General features: G+C 33.2%; 1 pseudogene; it reads left to right on the top strand.

Annotated features, from left to right (window-relative positions):
• Positions 1–853: 853 nt before the first annotated feature.
• The window catches only part of LOC149543624 (uncharacterized), a 155,194-nt pseudogene continuing 141,586 nt past the window's right edge, over positions 854–14,461 (top strand).

The following is a 14,461-nucleotide window of genomic DNA, read 5'->3' as shown; positions in this document are numbered from 1 at the left end:
TAGGTGTCAGCGTTGATTTTACAGGCTGCGGCCGCAGTGCCGCCTCGGCCTCACCTCCACTCGCTTGCAGCCCCCTCGCCGCTCCTCCTCCACCCGGGCCACGCTCCGCTCTGCCACCGCACAGAGCCACCAGGTCGCCACTCTGCTGTTGCTCATCGATGGTGGCATTTTAAATTTTTTTTTTTTTAAAAAAAAATTATTATTTAAAAAAAAAAATATTATTTTTTCAGGCTTATGGGTGCCCTGTCATTTTTTTGCGATAACTCTCGCATACGGGGGTCTTTTTTCGATCCAAAAGAAGCATCAGAAAGCTAGTTCCGAAGTAGAGATGATGTAGAAGGAATTTTTTGTTTTTTTTTTCTAGAATGATACCCGTTTTTGGCATTTGAAGTCTATTGATGACTTCTATATTCTAGGGGGCATAACTTCTTCATTATAGCTCCATTTTTCGATCCGAAAAAAGCATCAGAAAGCTCTTTTTGAGAACTTTCCAAATTCTTAGTTTTTTTTACCAGTATATGGTATCAGGTATTTTAGATTCATATCTGAAGCTTTTTTGTGCTTCTCTCATTTACGCAATCTATTTGTAAGTTGGGGTTTAGTTTATTACATTGTGGGGGGCATTTTTATATTATTTTCTGTTATTATAATAGTATATTAGTAAACAAAAAAAACCCTTACTAAAACAATGGCCAAGACCACTTCTTCTCTAGAACTTCTAAGCTCTCATAATTATCACGCCTGGAAGACCTCAATGACTTAGCTTCTCTAGTCAAAAGGGTTGTGGTCATATTTAGATGCTATTTAGCCTATTCTTCAGAGGCCTTTTGAGATCATGCAACATCAAAAAAAAATGGATGAGGTAATCGGATTGATTGCATTACAGGTATCAGATAGTTTACAGTTTCATTTGGATGGGTGTAATACTCCTTTGGCTATGTGGACCAAGCTTGAGGGCTTGTTTGGTATTGTGAATGAGTTTAGGGCACTTCCGATAGAGACAAAGCTTACAACACTTGCACCAGATTCTTTTCTGACTATTGATGACTTCTTGATGAAGTTTACTCAACATAGATCCTTGTTGCAGAGTTGTGGAAAGACAAAGACTGATACTGAGTGCATCTATTTGATTCTCTCATAGCTTCGAGGGAGTTTTTAGATATTTTCTTCCACATTCTATTCCACCAAAGATGCTTTGGGGAATCCATTTATTATGCCTTCTTTTCAAGTCTTTTGTGATCGCTTGACTAGAGAGCAGTCAAAACTCACACAGTTGGATACTATGACTGGTTCTAAGAAAAAGGCATTGGTAGCTCAGACATCTCCAGGAAAGCTGAAGCAGAAACTGAAGCATAAGACAGATTCAGCAAGAAGTGAGAGTTCCTCCAAGCCTCATCCAAAATTAGATACTTAGAAACCCTCTCAAAAGGGTAATACTTCTAAGTCTGGTGAGTCTTCCTCCAAGACTAAGAAGTATACAGGTGAACCTTGCAGTTTTTGTGGCAAGGAAGGACATCCAATTTCTAGGTGTTGGAAACATATTGAGGCATTAGAGGAGGCCATGTAACATTTGAGTATTGCTTCTCCGAAGCCTCCACCTCCACTTATAGGGAAAGGACATGCTCTTTGTGCACAAGCATTGTCTTCTATAGCTTCATGGATTCTTTATTCTAGAGCTTCCCATCATATAACACACTCACCTGATTTGGTTACCTCACTTGCTCAGAGTGTTACTACATAGATTGCAGTTGGTGATTCTTCTCAACTTTTAGTCACAAGTTCAGGAACTATCTCTTTGGAGGGTGGTTCACTATACAATGTTCTCTTGGTTCTAGCCATTTCTACGAACCTCCTGTCTATCTTTTAGATTTGTCATTCAGGCTCTGGAAAGAAATTTGAGTTCTCACCACATGATGTGGTTATTCGAGACCTCCATGATCCTAATTTGGTTATTGCTACAGGGAGTGTTGATCTTTAGTCTCACTTATATCATTTCGATGGCTTTGAGAGCTCTGATTCTATAGGTGTTTCTCTCATTGCTCATGTAGACACAGTGGACAAACTTTGGCATGAGTGTTCTGGCTATGTCAACTACATATACTTATAGTAGATGATTACATAGGAGCTAGTGATTGGATTACCTCAAATCTCTTGTACTGATGGTGTGTGTCAAGGTTGTGCACTTGGCAAACATTACAGAGATCCTTTTCTAGCAGGTCGATCCACACGTGCTAAGGCACCATTGGAGTTGATATATAGTGATCTTATGTCATTTCCCACTCCATATTTTTCAGGTGCTCAATATGTGCTCACCTTCATTGATGACTTCTCCAAACACACATGGGTGTACTTTTTGAAGTACAAGTATGATGTCTTTGATTCATTTTCAATCTTTAAGACCTTTGTGGAGAAGCAGTCTGGTCTTTTAGTCAGGTGTATCCGCGCTAACAATGGAGGGAAATATGTGAATCAGTCTTTCAGAGATTTTTGCATTGAGCATGGTTTACAACATTAGTTCTCTATTCCCCATACACCTTAGCAGAATGGGGTTGCTGAGAGAAAGAACAAGACATTATGGGAGATGGCCAATTGTATGATATAGTCTCGTGCTATGAGTTCTTCATTTTGGGCTGAGGCTATCAATTATGCCAACTATATTCAGAATTAGATGCCTCATTAGGCATTGCAACACATGACTCCTGAGGAGGCTTGGACTCATGTCAAGCCTAATGTTTCTACTTTTCGCATTTTTGGTAGTGAGGCTTGGGCATTTATTCTAGATGCTCAGTGAAAAGCCATGGAAAATAAGAGCTGACCACTCATTTTTGTTGGCTACTGTGAGGATGTGAAAGCATACAGGTTGTTTGATCCTGATTCTAGAGATGTCTTCTTTCGATAAGATGTTCAGTTTGATGAGCATTATCCTTCTATGGATCCTCCATCTTGAGCTTCTTCTTCACTACCTAGTACTTCATCTACTCCTCTACAGGATTATGCCTCCTCTGAGGAAGATCTTGAGATTGATCCCCCTTTGCCTCTTCCACTAGATATTTTGTGAGTGCCGAAGTGGGCTCATGATACTGTTGATGTAGCTAGACCTCTGACAGGTGATCCTACAGATGTTTTTCGTACTCGTTCTCAGACTGCAGGTAGTTTCCTTATGAGTCATGACATTTTCTATGATCCTCAAAAATTTTCACAGGCGACAGGACACTTAGAGTGGGATAGGGCTATGGATGAGGAGTACTCTTCTTTGATGAAGAAACACACATGGGATCTTTGTCCTTTTTCGAAAGGAAAAAAGTTGGTTCAATAATGTTGGGTGTACTGTACCAAATATGCTATAGATGGTTCTATAGATAGGTACAAGGCTTGTCTTGTTGCAAAGGGTTTTTCACAGGTTGAGGGTATTGATTTCTCTGAGACCTTTGCCACTATCGCCAAGATGAATTCTATTCGCCTTGTACTCTCTCTAGCAGCTTCATAGGGATGGACAATTTTTTAGATGGACATGAAGAGTGTTTTTCTGCATGGAGACCTTCATGAGGAGATTTACATGGAGCAGCCTCATGGTTTTGTGCAGGACTCTTCATTGGTATGCTAGCTTAGGAGGTCTTTATATGGTCTCAAACAGGCTCCTAGGGCTTGGTATGAGAAGATGGATTCCTTCTTGCTTCCTTCACAGTTCACTTGGTGTCATTCTGGCCCTACAGTTTACACTAAGCATCATGGGGCTGACTTATTGATTCTTGTGCTTTATGTTGATGACCTCATCATCACAGGAAGCTCGGTCTCCATGATATAGTGTGTTCCGCATGCATTGAGAGAGCAGTTTGAGATGATAGATCTTGGAATTCTATACTATTTTTTGGGCCTACAAGTTTTTCAATCTTCATATGGGATAGCCATACTCTAGCAGAAGTATGCTCTTGATATGCTTCAGAGATTCGACATGCTTGATTGCAAGCCTACCCCTTGGGTAGTTTGTTGTACCTGACACACACATGTCCTGATATTTCCTTTGCGGTTGAACGTGTCTCTCGATTCTCCCATGATCCTCATGAGGGTCATTAGCAAGCATCCAAACATATCTTAAGGTATATTAGAGGTACAACATTTTATGGCATTCACTACACATCAGGGGATCCTCACATTGTTGGTTCAACAGATTCAAACTAGGTGGGTGACATTGATGATCGCAAGTCTACTTCTAGTTTTGTATTTTGTCTTGGTTTTGGTCCTATCACATGGTCTTGCAAAAATTAGCATGCTCACACATTATCATCTACAGAGGCAGAATACAAGGCAACTGTATTAGCTAGTCAGGAGGTTTTGTAGCTTCGATAGTTGATGACAGAGTTTGGATTTCCTCTTGATAGTCTCACCTTTCTATGGTGTGACAGTCAGAGTGCTATACACATTTCACGCAACCCTGTTGAGCATCAGTGGACCAAGCACATTGAGCTTCACATGCACTTCATCAAACATCTCATTTAGGATGGTGCCTTGAGTTTTTTGTACATTCCTACTACTGAGCAGGTTGCAAACATCTTCACTAAACCTTTTGCATCCTCGTGGTATCTTTAGCTGCGTTCTATGCTTGGGGTGAAGGAAGCTGTCCTTGGGGGGTCTCAGTGATGAGTCCTTCCTTCCTTCTTTTTACTGCTATCTCTTTTTGGAGTAGAGTTTTTCCCACTAGGTTTTCTCTATTTCTCTATTTCATAGAGATTTAGATGTTATTGGGTACCTCATCAGGCCTTGTTGTCAGGACCCAAGTTTGCTTTAAGCTTTGCATTGTAGTTTCCTTTCTCTTTCTGCATTGTTTGTAGTTGCACTGTTGCTCATCTTAAGGGGGGGTGTTAGAGTAAAGCATTGATTTAATTTCATTTATTAAATTCGCTTTATTTCCTTCTTAAGATTTTACTTTATGCACCTTTTACATCTCTATTTAATAATTAATTAGTAATTATTAAATAGCTTTTCCTTTTTAGGTTACCCTTTTTTGGGTTTTGATCTCCTTTTATAAGGATTGATCTTTTGTAATTTTGATTATCTTTTCTATTTTTGAAAATACATTAGCACATTTTTCAAAGCAAAACCCTTTGCCTCCTCTTGTCTTTTTCTTCTATGAAAGGTTTTTGCATGCAGGTATTTGAAGGCTTTGTGCATTTGTGTTGATCAAATCCTTCATATTTTACAAGACTTTAGCATTTCTACATAAATCCAAAACTTATGGTTCAAAAAATTTATCATTCCACAATTTGCAATATGCAAGTTATATGAAATACACAGGAATGTGTTTTAAGGCTTCTTTCATTATTTTTTAAGATTTGTATAATGCCCACAGATTATTAATAATCTTTCCTGCTCGAGTATAAAACTTAGAAATCTCCAAATTATTCTCCAAGACTTGTTTGAATGCCCATACTTCTCTCACAAAGGTCCTTCACTTTCTAACCCAAAGAGGTAGTTTTCGTAATTAGACCGAGGATGGTTGTCTTGAACTGCTTCTTAGCAAATACATTTTCGCTTGTCTCTACTATGTCCAAACTATAATATGTGTATTTTAACAAAAATCCTTCCATGTTAGTCAATCATTACAATCACAGATTTTGCAGGCATCAACCAAGGATAGAAACCATTAAAGAATCTATTATTTCTCCAGAATATAGTATGGTCAAGATGTAATAAGTTTTGATGCCATATATAATTATTTCTCACATCTTCAAAGATTGATGCCAACCATACTCAATGTGCTCCCACTCAGTGAAATGCTTCAGGAATTAACTTTGGGCCTGATAAAATTGCACATTTAGCCACTCAAAGTCACATTTTCACAAACTCTCAATTTTTAAATATCAGATTCAGGTCGCCTCGATTAAATTTAGGACCCACAACACAAATTTTTTTGGCTTATGAACATAGTTGTACATGTATAAAATATGTCATATGCAATAAGTGATTTTTTAATTTACTGCATTATGCGAGAATGAATTAAGAACTAAAAAATTACTTTCAAAACATGCACAAAAATATTACTTCCATGCTATAGACTTCACGATCAATAAATATGGCACAAATCTTTACTTACACATTCAAAGCTCCAACTCTGGATATATTATTTCGTGGGTTTCTACATGTCAATAATATTCTCGACACTTGAACATTTCCAAACCCAAATATATTATATGCTTTCCATCTAAATGAAATATATCTGCTCTCAACCCAAATGAAAACTTTTCCAGAATTGCAACCTCATAGGTTGGCAGGATGTATTGCTCTGATACCAATTGTAATGTCCTAATTTAGGACATTAGATTTTTAAAACTGTACTATGCATATTTTTCTTATTCTCTTGTCTGATGGTTTCTTATCAAAGTTTTTTTATTCCCTCTTTATACATTTCAATGGTAAGAGTTGTGTCCTTTTATAATATAATAGTTATATTAATTATTAAATTAACAATAATATATCTTATATCAATATATAGATTATATTATATAAGTTTAATTATACATTACATGTGTATTAATGATATAATCATTCTTAATAGTATTAGTGATATGAATATTATTCATTTATTTTATTAATTTAATACATTATAGTATAAAAATTACATATATTTAGTTATTTATCATTTATATTTATTATCATAAATAATATGAGACTTATATAGAATAGTATATATTAATTGTCTATAATTAATTATAATTATAATTATATTTATCTTTAATATTCTAGTTTAATATTTAGTTTTGTTATTGATATTACTTAGTAATATTTCTTATAATATTTATTAAGGTCTTCTAAAAATGGGGACATGACAAAAAATTGTATTATCCTGATTTAGGACATTAGATTTTAAAAACTGTACTCTGCATATTTTTCTTATTCTTCTATCTAATGGTTTCTTACCAAAGTTTTTTTATTCCCTTTGTATACATTTCAATGGTAAGAGTTATGTCCTTTTATAATATAATAGTTATATTAATTATTAAATTAAAAATAATATATATTATATCAATATATAGATTATATTATATAAGTTTAATTATACATTACATATATTATATCTATAATATTAATGATATTATCATTCTTAATAGTATTAGCGATATGAATATTATTCATTTATTTTATTAATTTAATACATTATAGTATAAAATTACATATATTTAGTTATTTATCATTTATATTTATTATCATATGTATTATGAGACTTATATAGAATAGTATATATTAATTGTCTATAAATAATTATAATTATATTTATATTTAATATTTAGTTTTGTTATTGATATTACTTAGTAATATTTCTTAAGGTCTTGTGAAAATGGGGACATGAAACCACACCTATGGAGATTTCTTCCATAAGGACATTTATATAGTAGTTGTTGCTCCATGGAAGAAGTGGTTAATACTTCTTGAGGTTCCATCCACATAGTTTACCCAATAAAGGGAGTGTCCACTACGGCTTACCTTCTCTAACAAATAATATGAACCACATGGGGACTTGGCTTAGATTTAAGGGTTCCAAGTTTCTGATGTGCCCAAAATGGAATAGAGCATACTCCTCTAGCCTCTTCACCTCACCCAAACATAGCAAGCAGATTAATTGACATGCTAATTTGAGATCACCTCAGTAAACTAAACTAGAAAATGAGATGATATCAAATCCTTCCCTACCTACAAGGGGATCTATCATCAAGAAGAGGCTGAAGTCCACTCTCTCAAGATTCAAAAATAGTGTTCATAGAGACTAATTACTATGCGTAACAGATATGTGAGAAAATAAATCATTGTTCTTTCTTTCCCTTAGAGTAGAAATTTTTAATGTGATCTATGAAAGAAAGAAATCACTAAAGTAAGACACACAAAAGGTTTTTAGTGAAAGGAAACCAAATGTTATAGAGCTTTAAATAAAATAACTAGTAATCCACATGACACACTTCTAGTAGATTTGACCTTATTTTTATTTTTGTTGAGCTTTTCATGCAAGAAAGCCGCAAACTCTCTAGCAAGCAAGACAAGCAAAAAAGATATGCAATGTATATTCAACTTATGCAAACCCTAGCATTAGATCTAAAAATAAATTGTTAGGGGCAATAATAACTAGAAAATAATCCAAATGACAACTCATATTATGCATTGAATAATGTGAAAAAATAAGTGCAAGCTAATCATTAAATGCTCATTTTTAAAATAAAAAAATTGACCTAGTCAACAAGATTGGACCTATATGACATGAATTCATATCCAAAACTCTAAATGTAGAAAAGAGACCCATGTTAGAAAACAAAGAGTTTTCTAAAAATGTCAAAATTTTAAAAATATATTTTCATTTGTGCCCTAGGGATTCATTTTCTCAAAATAGACTAATTTTCATAAATCAACAAAATGAGCTATGATATTGCATTCAAATTTAAAAAATAGAGAGTGGAACCGCTATATAATTTCAAGATCTTTCTAAAAATGTAAAAAATTTCAAAAAATATTCTTATTTGCACCAAAACTTATTTTTTAATGAAAAATGAAAAAAAAAAAAATTTAAAATTCCAAATATATCAGAAAATTCTATTTTTTTAACAAAAGCTTCTCTGATATGTCACTAATTTACAAAAAGTAGTTCTAACCAAAAATCCAAGTCATTTTGGAGATATGATCAAATCTTTGAAAATCTAAGGTTTTCTTCTCCAAGCAAATTTGCACAAGGGGTTGGCTCCAAAAATATCCAAAACCATCATGTAAAGGTGGGTTCCCCCATGGTGGGCTCTTAAAAATGTGTGTGAAAAATATGGACCAATCCTTACACTCATAATCCTTCAAAATAACACCAAGAAAAAGCAAGATCTCAAGAATCCACTCATAGCTTCCTATCATCAATGTGAAAAAACCTTCAAGGGTTTGAAGTGGTGGCTATCATATGAACATTGGTCTTGGTCTTTGCAAGCACATCCAATAAATGAAAGATTCGAAATGATCATAAACATGCAAGATATCTCAAAGATTCAAAGAAAGCTTAAAATATGTCTATAATAACCATAACATAAGAAATCATGATGTCAAAATGAAGAAGGAGGCCTCCTTTATATATCAATCCAAAGAGGCATTCCCAAATTGGAGGGAAAATGCAAATTAAATGAAAGGGTATAACCCACATAAGAGAATGTGCAATTAGCATTTAATTAAGAGATATGGAGTGTAACACTCCATAAAAATCATAAGATGAGGGGTCTTTTTATTTAATTTAAATGTAAAATAATCTATTTTCTTATAAAATAAAGTGTGTGATAGTTATTTAATAATTTCTTTTAAAATAATAATTTTTTCACATAAAATTAAGCAAGGAGGGGTTTTATTTAATTAAAAGGGAGAAAATTCCTTTAATTAAATAATGCCAAAAATCAAAGTGATCAACCATTTATTTAAAATAATTAAATTAACTAATTCCAATTTAATCAAGGAAATTGATGTAAAATAGTAATGATTAATTAAATAATTCAAAGAAATTTAATAATTCAAATAACTTAATTTGATCAAAGGAAATGATGATGCAAATATTGATTCAAGCTTGACATAAATTATGAAACTAGGGCATATAGACAGGGTGACCATTTTTGGGTATGTGTAGGATCATGGTCAACCAAACTATGCTCTTAAGTTATAATAAAAAATTAAAAAATGAGGGTTACGTCAACTTGATGCGTAATTTTCTACTTGTTATTAGCTTTATATCAAACTGTTGGAAGAAAATAATCTCTAGGAAATTGAATCTAGTTTCTAGACTACTAGGACTTATCTAAAATAAAATTGATTGGTCAAAATTTTGAGTTTTAATGTAATATTACAAACAATTCAAATCAAAAATTAGAAGTAGACGTATGTCTGACCATCTTAATCAAAGTCAAAATATACTATTTTTAAATAATATTCTAAATATAAGTAGTAGACTCATGCCTATATGTGACACATATTTTTGGGTATTTTTATTTTAAATAAATAATAATTAATTAATTTTTTCTTTTAGTATTTTTGAAATTAAAAAACTCTCGTGTCTGACCACCTTAACTAACTCAAAACTTTGCAAAATTTAATTTTTCATTTTTTTTCCTTATAGTGAAGAAACATAGAATGTGATGCATCTTTTAGATTTAAAAAATGTTTTACCATTTGAAAGTTATAGTTGTTTTTCAAGTAGTGTGTTAGTTAGCACTTTATATGTAACTCCATTAGAAAATAAGTAATAATTACTTACTAAACTCATAATTTGACAAACCTTACATTTATGGAAAGGTAAGAACATTCTTAAGAAACCCTTTTCATTTCATTAAATTTTGGCAAAAAAAAAGTCATCAGCTACATGTTTACAGTAAAAATCACATAAAAATAGGCCAAAAATACATTTTTAGGATGTTTTTAAAGTTGACCATATAGGTTTGGTATCAAAAGATATAGTGGACCTTATAAAGATATTAATTGTTTCTGTTTAGTATTAGGGTGGGTAGGAAAAAAGTTGGAATAGATTTTGAAATGGTTTGAGGCATTTTCGAACTACATATTTTTTAGATCGCCACTTTTTGGCACACCATGATCTTGCACATACCCTTTTGTGTACTTACACTACCTGGTTAAGGAATTTTACAATACCTTTGTAGAAACTCTTAAGATTCTTTACAAGATACTAAATTACCTACATGTGTTCTACTTCCAAAGCTTGACATTGTAGGCCAGGTCCTGAATTAATGATATGATCAATATAGACTTTCAGTTGTTTGATGAATGAATCTTCTTCATCAATTGTAACATTAGACATTAACTCTTCAAATAGATTTAGCATGATGATTAGAACTATTTTCTTAAAGTTTTTTCCTTTTATGTGTCTAATTTGACATTTTCATCCAATATTTTTGCATATTTTTCTCTATCTTTTATTTTCTTCCTTTTTCTCATAACTTTCTTAAGTATTGTATATTATGAGTTGTTCTCATATGTAGCTTGATCATCATCTTCTTCTTGTTCTACTGCTCATTTTCTTTTTTCCTTTTGCATTAGTCTTCTCTTTCTTCTTATGCTTCTTCTCTTCATCTTTTTTTGTGTTTCTAGACTCTCCTTTGCCCAAGTCTTCTTGGGCCTATATGGATTGATCATTGGTATTTTGTTCACATGTACCCATATCCCCCATGTCGTACTCCTCATCATTGTTTTGTATATTATTACTATCATATTATATCTTGGTGTTAGTTGGCTATGTTTGTAATGGAAAATATTGTTGTTCAGTTGATATTGTCTTTTGCTCATGCAAATCTTTATCTTGTTTATTTATTTCTCTTAATACTAATTCCCTTATTTCCAAAGTTGGATTTGGAAAATTCATTGGTGGCATTAGTGGTATATTAACCTACTCTTGACCTTATTTGTCCTTTATAGCCTTCTCGGTGCCCTTATCTCCTATGTTGGTAGATGTGTTGACAATTGTGTCAACCATTTTCCTTTTCTTGCTCAATTGTGGCCTATAATGGATCTTTCATCTTCTCACTCTCCTTAGTAATCTTGGTGTGGTTTCTCTTGTGGATTTCAAAATAAAAGATGTAATTTTTTTTCTAAACATATCAGTCACACTTGGAGCATTTCTAATTAAACAATTCATTGTTAATGCATTATTAATACTTGAGGTGCTAATCCCTCAATAGGCCTTATTTTGGCCCAAGGGGTTTAGCTTAGTTGGTTGAAGAAATGATTTCTCATTGTGGATACCTTGGTTCAAATCCCAAGAGGGACATCTTTGTGGAATTCTATGTTGTGACTCTTGGTCTTCCAATTGTTTTTTCTAGTGTGATTTCTCGAAAGGAGATTGAATAAGTTGTAGTTGTTGCTCTTAAGGAGCACCTGATATCTAAAAGATCTTAATATAAATAGGCCTAATTTTGTTCTTCATTTAACACTTTCTTCCATAATTTTGCAATGTCTTATTCTAGCACAAACTTCTCATCAGCTAGAACCATAGTTATCAATGTCTTTGATCTAACTTCTTTCTTGTACTTATCCATATACACTTCTACAAGATTCTCTAATAATTCTGGTAATATCTTCTCTAATACATATGTTCTTAACACCTCAACTCTGTGGTACAATGAATTCTAGCTAACTAGTAATGTCTCAAAAAGTTCATCAGGAGCATTTTCCTTAACATCTTAGGATATTTATTGAAATTTAGAAAATATTTCACAATAGTATCTAATAATTTGTCAAAGGTGGTGGGATTGATTCTTCCAACCAATCATGTTTCGATTATGTATTCTTCCATTTTGGTAGAGTTCATTGGTATCTTGAATTTGTTTCTTCCTATGCACTTTCCCCAAGTCATAAATTTTCATTTTGAATTATTTTCATCTTCTAATACACCAACTGGTTTTAATGTGGAAAGCAGAGTCTTTGTTGTCTCGCGGTAGTTTTTTGTTCAAACACTTGAGGTTGTGATTGCTTCTTTGTAGGCATTTTCCTTTTTGATGTCTTCTTGGACTCTTTTTCTTCTTTATCAATAGCAATTGGTGTCTTCATTTCCACTTCCTCCCCTTTAGTTTCAATGTCTTCAATCTCTTCAATTGTTAGTAGGCCCCATGTCCTATTAGACGTTTCTCCATGTTTTTTTCTTTTCTTCTTTCCTTGTGTGGGATGGAGAACTAATGGATTTTCTTCTTGTTGCTTCTCTACTCCTTCTAACACTTCAATCTAAGTACTACTTCCCCCTTCACCACTTTCATATGTGGTTGTCAAATTCTCCAATATCTTTTTATTTTTCTACAAAATATTTGGCTTCATAATATCCAAAGTTATGCATTTGTATTCTTCCTCATATGTGCCAAATTTATGAGCTACTATGTCTATTAGAAAACTCAAAATATGGTCAACACAAGCAATAATTATCTCTCTATGTAAATTCATAACCGAAGGTTGCCACCCTAGATGTTTTTGGTTTTACCAGTTGTATTCTACAAGTGTTACAATCTACAAGAAAACAAGCAATATCTTTTTACTTCTCTAGTACCAATGGGGGTGTTTGACACCATGTTTTTATTTTAACTTGAAATTCATCAAAATAACCTCACATTATTTGATTGATTTCTTCTTCTAATTTCTCATATAATCATTTATTTGATGAACTACTAGTCTATCTACACTCAATCAACATGCTTGAATCCAAGGAAAAAATTCTTACTATTAAAATATAAACAAACAAGTAAAGATCCAAACTTAACCTCTTTTTTAGGATCCTTCCTCGGCCGCCTCATGTTTACATATAGTTGGGTTCAAATCATGTTTCCCAATTCATGATTCTTTCCTAGTTGTTCTTTCTCATAGGTTTCATACATAATGCTATCCAATATGTTGTTTGGCCAACTGGACTAGTAGACCTTATACCCAAAAATCATCATAGAAAATTTTGTTTCCATTTTCATGATCTTATCCACTCCCATTAATCTTCTATCCTTTGATATTTTCATTACTCACCCATATAGTACATTATTTTCCTTCATATAGTAAACTAATGACCATATGAAATGGTTCTTTTGTGATATGCACTGGCTTCTCCTCATCTAGCTAGAAGAATTCTTCATGCACATGACTCAATACATTTATGATTGAGTCTTCATTGAGAAATTTTGGCATGTGTATCATCTTAAATTGGAAGCACTCTAATTTAATGAAGTTCTATAACCTATTTAATGCAATATCATCAACCTCTTTGCACCTTTTCATCTTTCTTCTCTTTTATGTGCCTTCTCCTAGGTAGAATTGGGGTAAAACCTAATAGACCCTCTTTAAAAATCCTATTTTCATGGTGTCAAGCTTGAGGTGGGATATATCCTCCTAGGTCATCCCTTCCCTTCATCCATCCACTTGGATTCTTCTTTTGGCACTGAAACAACTATATCTCAGACTTTGTGCTTGATTTCTAGGATTTAAGACCTGTTTTAGGATCTCGAAGGGATACTAGAGTTTTTGGCCCTTGGTTTTCAAGGATACAATACACCCCTGACCAATCAAGGGTCCACTATAACACTAATGGGACAATTAGGGGTATAGTACACCCCTAATAGGCTAATCAAGCTTGCAGTATGCCCCTAGTTGGGCCCTATTTTTAGTTCTCTATTTGGGTCCTATTTTTGGATACCTTTGGGTTGTTAATTCCTAGGTAGGTTAACTTGCGAGAGTTAGTTAGTTTCACGATCTATATAAACCCTTCCATTTTCTCTATTAATTAATATTCTCATCCACATTCCATCAAATTCATTCAAAAGCACTCGTGCAGTAGCCTTTAAGTTCTAGCATTTGTGTTCAAGCCTTCAAGAATTTATTCAAGCGTTTCTCCATTATAGATAAAGGATTCAAATATTCAAGAAATTGAAGGAGTTTATCTTAAATATATTTTTCAATCCATTCAAGGTAGTTTGTTCCACCT

This window comes from Cupressus sempervirens, chromosome 8 (assembly GCF_028749045.1).
Source record: "Cupressus sempervirens isolate cs-2001-9-10 chromosome 8, ASM2874904v1, whole genome shotgun sequence".
Classification (NCBI taxonomy): domain Eukaryota; kingdom Viridiplantae; phylum Streptophyta; class Pinopsida; order Cupressales; family Cupressaceae; genus Cupressus; species Cupressus sempervirens.
The sequence above is the reverse complement of the archived record's forward strand: the minus strand, read 5'-3'. Positions and strand labels throughout refer to the sequence as shown.